Here is a 12,295-nt window from a genome sequence, read left to right as displayed (position 1 = left end):
AGAGATCTGCGATGTGGTCGGTTGGTCCTCGCCACTCACTTTTGTGAGGTATTATGACCTTGACCTGGACGCAGCTCCAGGATCATTGGTTTTAAGTGTGTCTTAAGTGTGCCAGAGTTTCACACAGACAGGTATTTGTGATTATGGCGTTTTGGTATATCGTTCCCAAAGCGATCCTATCGGACGCAGCGCGAGTTCCCTTGAATGGGAACGTCTCAGGTTACGTATGTAACCATAGTTCCCTGAGATAGGGAACGAGACGCTGCGTCATGTTGCCATACTCCCTGCATCCCTGTGATCGATTTGCTTTGAGCTGAAGCCGGTCTCGCCGGATGTGTATTTATCCTTTCCTGGTCATGACGTCACCCGCCCGTGACGTTCACTCTCGCCATTGGACTAGTTGACAGTCGTGCATGAGACGCTATCACGCTGGAGGCGTTCCCAAAGCGATCCTATCGGACACAGCGTCTTGTTCCCTATCTCAGGGAACTATGGTTACATACATAACCTGAGACGGTTTTGCAGGATCATACCTGCAGTTTTTGTATCTCTATTTCTAAACTATTTCTCTAGTTTAACTGATTTGATGCTTTGCTTGCTAACTTGAAGTTGATATCACTCAAGATAACTTCAAGATGATATCCCAAAATGATATCTCTAACTTCAAGATGATAATTTCAAGATGATATCCCAAAATTCACATAAAAAAGGTGGATGGCAACATAGCTAGTGACTGAAAAGTTTTGTGACAGGAATACAGTTATAGACATACAAACACACAGCTTTGTTTTGTGCTGAATTTAAATTCTTCAAAGAAATACAGTAGAATTCGTTCTACTCTGCATTTCAAAGTATCATAACATTCTAAAACAAATGGCATCATGAAACATGATAAATCAAATGCAAGTGGCAAATAAAACTTTACAGCAGAGCTACTGAGCAACCAGATTTATGCCCTATTTCAGGTCCTCTTTTTATTCTCTCCACTAGGTGGCACAACTAATCTGAATTTGGAAGATTAACCAAATATCAACACTAAACTACAAACTACAAACACCTTTCATAGATCTATATACATAAAATGAACATGATATTGTTTCAGATTTCCTGTCTGGCCCCATTTCAGAAAATACTATTTTGTTTTCTTTTCTTGAAATTATTCAATGTTTCCTCAGAAGGATATTAGTAAACAGTTAGTAACTGGAATTAATGCAACGTTTATCTTTTTTTACCAAGCATTTTTTTTCTGTGCAGCCAAAGTCTTTCCAGTACAAGATGTGCAGCTATTTTGTTTGTAATGTAGTCTGATTTTGGCATCAAGCATTCCAACAAAAGGGGTTGTGATGTGTCTAAAACACAAAGAGGGTTCATCAAATTGTAATTGCTCAGTAGAATTGTAGCCTTCATTCAATAGACTTCAGGTTATCGATAGTAAGCAAATAATTTGCAATTACTTGTTCTTGGCTCATGACGTTTGCATATGATATGACTTACCAAAGTGATTTACAATGTAAAAAAAAAAAAAAAATCTGGAGAAAAACGGAAAAGGTACCACAGATTTTCAGCCAGGAGATTATGAGTTTATGTTCACGCTATAATATTTTGATATATTTGTCTGAGGCTGAAGCAATGTCTCATGTTATTGCCATGTTATTCTATCCTCCTTAGAAAGAGATAATAAATTCTGCATAAGCAAATGCCCAGGATGGGGGTTAGGAGGTACAACAGACCGTTTTAGACCTGAAAAGTCTCAGTGCATGAATAACAATCCCATGGGGTCCGTGTACGTTTTGATAGTTTGTTTTCCAATTTGAAATGAAATACGCAGAAACGAGAAAACGGTCGTTTCCCGTTTTTTCGTTTGTTAAAAAAAACGGAAAAACGAGATTTTGACTGGATTTTCGTTTTTTTCGGGTCACGGATAGAAAACGGAAACACGACGTCAAAACTCGTTTTCCACATGTGGGCGGTCATTACACGCCCCTTTCAGCCGATTGGTCAATCAAATCTGAGCCAGTGACGTCATCTTCAGTTCGTTCAACAAAATAATAGTCCTCTGCCGCTATATCAGTATGTCATAAATCGGCTTTCTTCTGTGCAACCTAACGCGTATTTCACAGAAATATGTTTGCACAGATAAAAAAAAGTTTTAAAAAACCTACAGTAAATTTAATTAAGTCTGTTTTTAAGCTGTTTTTAAAATGTAAATGCCTCTACATCTGTTACTAAGCGCATGACATCCTTTGGGCTACTACCACCGATCAATAGGCTATACATAATGACAGACTATTATCTATTATAGATCAGTGGCTACTGCACTCATTTTTTTTTCTTATTTTAATGTTTTGTTTACATTTTATACATTTAAATTCAATAATTTAGCAGACGCATTCCTTGCAGTAGACTATACAGTCATATTAGAAAATAGGCTATCCACTAGGTGGCAACACCTAATAACGGTATCACCATCGGGGGGCTTTTTAGTTTTCCTTAGCTTATAAATGGCCATACAGATTTTATCAGTTTACTTGCTATCCTCACTTTTTCTGTCTTTCCTTCGCTTTTGAATGAATTAGCTATAAATGGCCCTGAACATTTTACTTTCAATTTCGATTTAACGGCTATTGGCGATTCTGCGTCAATTGCTTCAGTGGACAACAGCAAAACAAAAACTCTCGTATATTAAACATAGAAGTTTTATTATCTTTGTAATTATTTTATTTTGTAAATATTCGTGGCTTAAACAGCGGGAAAATTTACTGTATGCAGTTCTGTGGATGTTTTGAAAAGTTTATACTAAACGAAAATTATTGTTGCCTTGTCAATATAATTTCTGTTTTTTCCCCCTGACTTTCAACTGATGCGATCATCGTTTCATTAACCGATAAAATTATATTAAATTAGAATTAAACGAAATTTGATAAATGTCTGTGAATCATTAAAAATTCCAGGGGTTTAGTTTTAGCCTACATAAACAAATAGCAGAATAAACAACAGAACATGAGGATTCATTATCATCACGCACCTGCAGCGCTTCTGTGAACGGAGAACAAAGGATTCAAAAAGGAATAGGCTAAATAGCCTATGTCTATGCGCGAAATTTATTTCACTTAAGTAATTAATATTACCAAAATGAAAGGGGAAAAAATGCGACAATATGAGTGTCGGTTTATTTTTGAGAAGTTCACAGAAAGGAAACCAATACGGCAGAAAATTTCTTTGTTTATTTTACGAGCAATGTTTTGTTTGTGAGTGTACAAAAATAATAGGCCTATTTAACCTTTCACAGATTCGAATGGTGTTACATATATTTGACCATAAATGTCTAAGTATTAAGTTGTTTCCGCTTTTATAAGAAAATTCAAGTGAACGCGTCGGCGCCTCACGCACACACAACATCAGTTTTAGGAACTTGACGCCACAGCCTGTTAACTGTCAAAATATGTACATTCAACCAAATATATAAAACGTTATAGGCCTACTGCTCATTTTAAGTAGGCCTAGTCTGTGTAGGCTACAATAAAAGCGTTTAAATAATAAATATAGTTTAGCCTCCAAATCGTGAATATTGAAACATTTGGATTTGTGTCAAATTAGAGAGGTAGTTATAACGCCGGTTTCTGTTTCAGTTCAGCTTTAAATTAATTCGTTTTGGCTTAACATTTATATATTATTTTTGTCATAACTAAAAAGGCTATGTAGCTGTAATTTTGATCTTTAATGTTTGATCTTTACATATTCCCTAAATCTTTTAACCAAAGGGTTATTAACATTTCAGCAGGCAATTAGGCTATATAAAATAAATAAATAGAGATGAGCGATTGTTCGTTTTTCAAAATTGCTATTTATTTATTGTGATTTATTATATTTATTAAAAATAGAATAAAATAAAACCTGTAGGTTTTTTTTTTTTTTTTTTTTAATCTCTGCTTTTCATCCGCTCCTCTGTGTGGGTAGTTTCACTATTAAACTACAAACAGCATTACAACAGTCTGTGTGCTGATTAACATTTCTGAAATAAATATTTCTGTGAAATACGCGTTAGGTTGCACAGAAGAAAGCCGATTTATGACATACTGATATAGCGGCAGAGGACTGTTATTTTGTTGAACGAACTGAAGATGACGTCACTGGCTCAGATTTGATTGACCAATCGGCTGAAAGGGGCGTGTAATGACCGCCCACATGTGGAAAACGAGTTTTGAAGTCGTGTTTCCATTTTCTATCCGTAACCCGAAAAAACGAAAATCGAGTCAAAATCTCGTTTTTCCGTTTTTTTTAACAAACGAAAAAACGGGAAACGACCATTTTCTCGTTTCTGCGTATTTCATTTCAAATTGGAAAACAAACTATCAAAACGTACACGGACCCCATGGCTTTAGCTTCATGTTACTAGCACACATATGGAGCATTACATCACTAGGATACCCAAGATGTTTGGCAACACTGCTGTACTCTTATGAGTCAAAACTGTTTTTCCTGATGAGTGTGGGGTTATTTCTGTCAGTCAAGTAAGGTGCTTCTTGCACAGCTCAGGCATGTGTTGGGTCTGTATTTGGGTTAATGGAATCTCCTTCTCTTAATCTTAAAAATTATATCTTCGAAGCCACAGAAATTACATTCTAATTTGACACTTATTCACACAACTTAATGTGCATTTATTACATTTATTCAGTCCCCCAAGAAGAAACATGCAATTTGTGATTTAAACCAAGCCACACAACAGGCTTCACATTCTGTTTCCCATTGTGTAATCTCTGGATTTTTCCATGAATAGCTTTCACAATAAAGCTGCAGCAAAATAGCATAAAAAGGGAGGTGATGGATGCCAGACGTTTTCTTTTGCCCTACTTTTCCTTGGCTGTATTTAAGCATCTATGAATGAATTACTTTCTAAGCTCCAGTTGGTAGTGTTGCTTAATGATTGTCTTTTGTGCAATAGTTCCCTGCATATTAGAAATCTACTAAGATCCAGGACAGTTGAAATCAGTTAAAAAAGTTAAAAACTCTTGTCTGACTACTGAAACATTTGTGACTTCTTTTACCTGTTGTTTTCAAAGATGAAGGTACTGTACCAGTTAATTCAATAAATATTTTTAAATTGTAGTAAAGACACAAAAAACACAACATTAAATGTGCAAGCATGGGGTCAGAAAAGTTGGTTAGGTTATGCATTACATATTAATGCAAATTCTTCCAGAGGTTATGCAATAGTAAAATAATTTATTTTGTGACAGATTTAAAACCCTGAGACGAAAACACGATGTGTGTGTTTGTTTGTTTTTTTTGGAAAATAAATGACTTTTTTTGATGAGCACTGTCTTTCTCGTTGGTTTTCCCTGGAATGTATTTAAAATCAATATCAGAAATAGAATTACAGTAGGTACGGAAAGTATTCAGACCCCCTCAAATTTTTCACTCTTTGTTATATTGCAGCCATTTGCTAAAATTATTTAAGATAATGTTTTTCCCTCTTTAATGTACACACAGCACCCCATATTGACAGAAAAACAGAGAATTGTTGACATTTTTGCAGATTTATTAAAAAAGAAAAACTGAAATATCACATGGTCCTAAGTATTCAGACCCTTTGCTGTGACACTCATATATTTAACTCAGGTGCTGTTCATTTCTTCTGATCATCCTTGAGATGGTTCTACACCTTCATTTGAGTCCAGCTATGTTTGATTATACTGATTGGACTTGATTAGGAAAGCCACACACCTGTCTATATAAGACCTTACAGCTCACAGTGCATGTCAGAGCAAATGAGAATCATGAGGTCAAAGGAACTGCCTGAAGAGCTCAGAGACAGAATTGTGGCAAGGCACAGATCTGGCCAAGGTTACAAAAAAAATTCTGCTGCACTTAAGGTTCCTAGGAGCACAGTGGCCTCCATAATCCTTAAATGGAAGACATTTTGGACAACCAGAACCCTTCCTAGAGCTTGCCATCCAGCCAAACTGAGCTATCGAGGGAGAAGAGCCTTGATGAGAGAGGTAAAGAAGAACCCAAAGATCACTGTGGCTGAGCTCCAGAGATGCAGTCGGGAGATGGGAGAAAGTTGTAGAAAGTCAACCATCACTGTAGCCCTCCACCAGTCGGGGCTTTATGGCAGAGTGGCCCAACGGAAGCCTCTCCTCAGTGCAAGACACATGAAAGCCCGCATGGAGTTTGCTAAAAAAACACCTGAAGGACTCTGGTCCGATGAGACCAAGATAGAACTTAATTCTAGGCCTTAATTCTAGGCCTTAATTCTAAGCGGTATGTGTGGAGAAAACCAGGCACTGCTCATCACCTGTCCAATACAGTCCCAACAGTGAAGCATGGTGGTGGCAGCATCATGCTGTGGGGATGTTTTTCAGCTGCAGGGTCAGGACGACTGGTTGCAATTGAGGGAAAGATGAATTTCTTGAACAGAGAATGAATGTACCCCAAGTACAGGGATATCCTGGACGAAAACCTTCTCCAGAATGCTCAGGACCTCAGACTGGGCTGAAGGTTTACCTTCCAACAAGACAATGACCCTAAGCACACAGCTAAAATAACGAAGGAGTGGCTTCACAACAACTCCGTGACTGTTCTTGAATGGCCCAGCCAGAGCCCTGTTAACCCAATTTAGCATCTCTGGAGAGACCTAAAAATGGCTGTCCACCAACGTTTACCATCCAACCTGACAGAACTGGAGAGGATCTGCAAGGGGGAATGGCAGAGGATCCCCAAATCCAGGTGTGAAAAACTTGTTGCATCTTTACCAAAAAGACTCATGGCTGTATTAGATCAAAAGGGTGCTTCTACTAAATACTGAGCAAAGGGTCTGAATACTTAGGACCATGTGATATTTCAGTTTTTCTTTTTTAATAAATCTGCAAAAATGTCAACAATTCTGTGTTTTTCTGTCAATATGGGGTGCTGTGTGTACATTAATGAGAAAAAAAATGAACTTAAATGATTTTAGAAAATGGCTGCAATATAACAAAGAGTGAAAAATTTAAGGGGGTCTGAATACTTTCCGTACCTACTGTATATCTATTTTTTTTTCTATACTTCTGAGATGTAGATAATTCTAGCAGTTGCAGAATACATGATTGATTTCATATTGCATAAGGCCAAAATCTAATGGTAGTACTATCCTTGTGGGGACATTTGGTCCGCATAGGGAATACCAGGTGTACACACATACACACACACACACACACATACACACACACACACACACGCACACACACAGTAAATGGTCTTAAAAAAAAATAGGAACACTCATGTGTTCACATCGCCATGATGCAGAAAAAAATGCATACACATTATAAACTTTAACGCTCAAAATAATTAATTAGTTTAAGCAGGACAAACTTAAATTAAACAAATTAGTTCAGTCAAATTAACTTTTATGAGTATTTAAGTTCACAGAACTGATATATTTTAAGTAAACTGAACCGTTTTATTGTTTTGAATTTTATGAACTTATTTCTTGTAATTTAGACGAACTTAAGTTTAACTGAAACTGGGCTGGGATTTCAACTGAATTAATTAAATAGCATAACATGTTTTTTCTAATATACATTATTTTATTTTACTATTCTATATAGAAATAAATAGAGCATAATATAGAGGTGAATATTGTTTGAGATCATGAAGTCCCCTCAAAATAGAAAATATTAAATAAAAAAAAGCACAAAAAAACAACTAAATTAATAATAATAATAATAATAATAATAATAATAATAATAATAATAATGTTACATTTATTGTCTTCAGTCAGTTTTTATCGCCAGCATCACAAGTGTAACCCCAAAGTTAAGAATACCAGAGGGTTTGGCACAAACAGCAGCTATTTAGACTAAGTGTAAAAAAATGTAGATAATATGAAAATGAAAATTTCTCCACATTCTCTCTCCATGCCACACTCAAACATGAGGTGGGAGCATGTGGACACTCTGTCCGTCTTCACTTGTCAGTGTGTGACCAGGATTGAGCTCTTGTGAAACAGCATAGTGAACATTCCTGTCTACAGCATGCATTACATTGCAGTGCAAAGACCTTATCTGGGTTAACATGGTATGCTGTTACTGGGAAAAAAATCACCAGATAGGAGTATCTCAGACTGTATCTGAACATGTTTTAATGAAAGCATGGAATTATGAAGTGTTTCCTGACAAACATGAAAACATTTGAAAACCGATTGCTATTTTAACAGCCATTTCATAACACACAGCATGGATGAGAAAGACATTTTGCAATGACTAATTCATATTTGAAATGCTGCAACCTAGAAGCTTTGAGCCTTTTGCCAGGTAATTTGAACACTTCATCAGTCTGGCATCCATCAGGCATGTCTGACCTTCCTGTGGAGCTCTTGATGTAAGTTGTTGGATGTTCTCTAGACTAGAGGCACAATAACAGATCATAATAAGGCTATCTTTAGAATAGAGTCACGATGACAGAGATTAGAATTAGCCTCATCTAGTCTTCCAGCTTGCATAAGGTCAGTGATCTGGAAAGGAAGATTTCGGCACAGTGAAAACCGCTTTATGAGTGTTTTGTCTTTATCAATCTATCTGTTCATAAATAGATATTATAAAATAGATTATACCCAAATTCCGGAAATGTTTTTTAAATTTGAATAAAATGAAAACTAAAAGACTTTCAAATCACATGAGCCAATATTTTATTCACAATAACATAGATAAACTGAGAAGTTTTACACTTATCCACTAAATGAGCTCATTTAAAATTCGATGCCTACAGGTCTCAAAAAAGGGAGAAACAAATGGCTGAAAAAGCAAGACATTTTGAAAAAATTAAGCTGGGAGAACATCTAGCAACTAATTAAGTTAATTGATATCAGGTCTGTAACATGATTAGCTATAAAATGGGATGTCTTAGAGAGGCAGAGTCTATCAGAAGTAAAGATGGGCAGAACTGTGAAAAAGCGCATAAAAAGATACTTCATTGATATTTAATACTTTAAAAATCAATGTTCCTCAACGTCAAATTGCAAAGGCTTTGCAAATCTCATCATACAGTGCAAAATATCATCAAAAGGTTCAGAGAAACTGGAGAAATCTGTGTGTATGAGGGACAAGGCCGAAGACCTTTTTTGGATGCCCGTGGTCTTCGGGCCCTCAGATGACACCGCATCACTCATCTGCATGATTGTGTCAATGACATTACCAAATGGGACCAGGAATACTTCCAGAAACCACTGTCGGAAAAGACAATCCGCCGTGCCATCTGCAGATGCCAACTAAAGCTCTATCATGCAAAAAAGAAGCCAGATGTGAACATGGTACAGAAGTGCCATGTGAGCCAAGGCTCATTTAAAATGGACCGTTTCAAAGTGGAAAAATGTTCTATGGTCAGACGAGTCCAAATTTGGCATTCTTGTTGTCTTGTTGTCAAGCGTGTTATCAGCGTTCAGTTCAAAAGCCAACATCTCTGATGGTATGGGGGTGCATAAGTACGGGCAGCTTGCATGTTTTGGAAGGCACTACGAATGCTGAAAGGTATATAAAGGTTTTAGAGCAACATATGCTCCCCTCCAGGCAACGTCTATTTCAGGGAAGGCCTTGTGTATTTCAGCAGGACAATTCAAAACCACACACTGCAGCTATTACAACAGCATGGCTTCGTCGTAGAAGAGTCAGGGTGCTGATTTGGCCTGTCTGCAGTCCAGATCTTTCACCTATTGAGGAAAATATGTCAACGACGACCACAAACTCTTCAGCAGCTGGAAACCTATATCAGGCAAGAATGGGACGAAATTTCAACACCAAAACTCCATAAACTAACCTTGATACTCAAACGTCTTCACACTGTTTTGAAAAGAAGAGGAGATGCTACACCATGGTAAACATGCCCCCGTCCCAACTATTTTGAGACCTGTAGCAGGCATCAAATTTGAAATGAGCTCATTTTGTGCATAAAATTGTAATTTTTTTTCAGTTTAAACATTTATATTATTTATGTTCTATTGTGAATAAAATATTGGCTCATGTGATTTGAAAGTCTTTTAGTTTTCATTTTTGATTTAAATTTAATAAACATCCCAACATTTCCGGAATTCAGGTTGTAAATACAGATTGGATGAGCCATTCAAATTCTCATAAAACACATGGCGTCTTCAATTTCAGACTATTTTATGACCCATGGGTTGATTTTTATTAAAACTTAGAAATTTTCTCTGATTATTCTTTGTTATATAACTTTAAACCTGGAAACATTTCATGGTGCCTTCATCATTGACTTTTGCTATATCTTTTATGTATATATTCATTTGCTATACCCTTGCCCAGAGCCAGACATTATTTTTCACTATAAAAATTAATTATAAAAGTGATATATTACAACTGTTTAAAACATCAATAATCTAAATAAAAAGTGGAATAAACGAACCGTTCCAGTATGTGTGAAAATGATTAATATTGATTTTTCAAAAATAACAGCTGTCCTTCTGATGTGGCATCATTTCCACCACACCAAACAATTTTGCTTCAATAAATTGGTTTTGTAAGGTCAGTGCACTTGTTTAAAAACTTTGATAAAAAAAAAAAAAAGGGTAAAAGAAAAATGTGCTTCAGATAAAATGCACTGTGGATCATGTGATGTGTGAAAAAAAAACAGACAAAATCAATAAAAATGTCATTTGAGTATTGAGCATAATATTGTGTACCATTTCTAATTAAGCTGTAATTTTATAAGTTTATGAAAAATGTGAAAATATTTTTATTGATGAGTATTTATGATACATAAAAGACTGTGAAATTAGCCTTAGCAAGACAAATGACATTTAAAAAATATAAAAAATAGTCATATAAAAATATATAAAAATAAAAAAAGTCATTTCCACCACATCACAGAATGCTTTTCAATACAAATATTGAGGTGTGGTGGACATGACACTGATCAAAACATGCATTTCATGATGATATTAATAATGATATTTATTTGACTGTCGATGTTGCATTGGGTATTTCATTGTTTGTCTTTTTTTGTTTAAAGTTTCATAATTTGACTAATAAATAATTTCACTTATGTCTGTTAAACGTAATAAACATTTTTAACTAACTGCACAGAGACTTGCCTTAATACACCTCACTGTGACTCATAAGATCTGAACTGAACATTGCATAAAACAATAATCCACCTCAAAACAGTTGGGTGTCAGATTCGGATCCCTAGAACAGGAAGATGATACTTTTGGCACTTCCTGTTACTCCACCTTTAGCACTCACTTTTCAGATAGTAAAGATCCATCTGCCTGAAAAGATTATCCTGACTCACAAATACCACACCCTCCATTTGTGGAGCCCTTTTGTGCTTTCAGGTTGGTCTAAAGAGGCTAATTGGTTTCAAGGCAGACAAAACTGTTTTTTTTTTTTCTAATATCTTGGAATTTCTTTAGACAAATTTTACACTCTTAGTTTCGATTATGTAAGTTGTAATTGTTTTACATTTTAGTGCCCGTGGGTTTTAAATGGTACATTTATGTTATTTATGACTCAATACAGATGGGCTTCAAACAGTTGCCAAAAGTATTAGGCAAAAAAGAAAGTATTTTCCACCATAAAGCAAACTTAAAATTAGACAGCCATAACCTTCTTTGGAAAGAAAAAGGGGAAAGAGTCGGTGAGGGAAATTCACTCCATCCGCACTCTTGGAGGTTTTGGAATTTTAGTGCATTTCCATGGAAACTGGTGTTAAACACAACATTTGAGTTACTAAATTATTTTTCTAGGTATGCGTTACTAAGGTCCTTGACCAAGAACATGTTACTAAGATCTTTGGAAAACGTGTAAAGGGCAATAAAAACATGTGCTTTCCATTTGCTGAGTCATTGAAGGCATCACTCATGTGATGGCTATCATACTTAACCATGAGAAATGGAAACCTGTATGCATTTATTTCTTCTGCAGGACACAAAAGTAGATATTTTGAAGAAAGCTGGGAACCAAACAACATTGAAGCCCTTTGACTGCCATTGTATGGTCCAAAAAACATCCTCCCTGCATGTATAGTAGGTACTACATTTGGTTTGAAACTTACTTCACGAAAGTACGTTCTATAGTATGAATGTGTGTAGTATAAATGAAAATCTGACAAATTACATACGCCATGTTGTCATTATCATATGACTTATGGCATCAGTTGTGTCGCTTCACTGCCATCCACAAATCCTCCCCGTGGCATCATGGAATACTAAATTGTCCATTGGATGCACACTTCAGAATCTTGCTGTAAATAGTAGGTTATTCAGGTATACTTTTCACTGACTGTTTTATGAATTTTATTCATT

Source organism: Chanodichthys erythropterus, chromosome 21 (genome assembly GCF_024489055.1).
Source record: "Chanodichthys erythropterus isolate Z2021 chromosome 21, ASM2448905v1, whole genome shotgun sequence".
Taxonomy (NCBI): Eukaryota; Metazoa; Chordata; class Actinopteri; order Cypriniformes; family Xenocyprididae; genus Chanodichthys; species Chanodichthys erythropterus.
The sequence above is the reverse complement of the archived record's forward strand: the minus strand, read 5'-3'. Positions refer to the sequence as shown.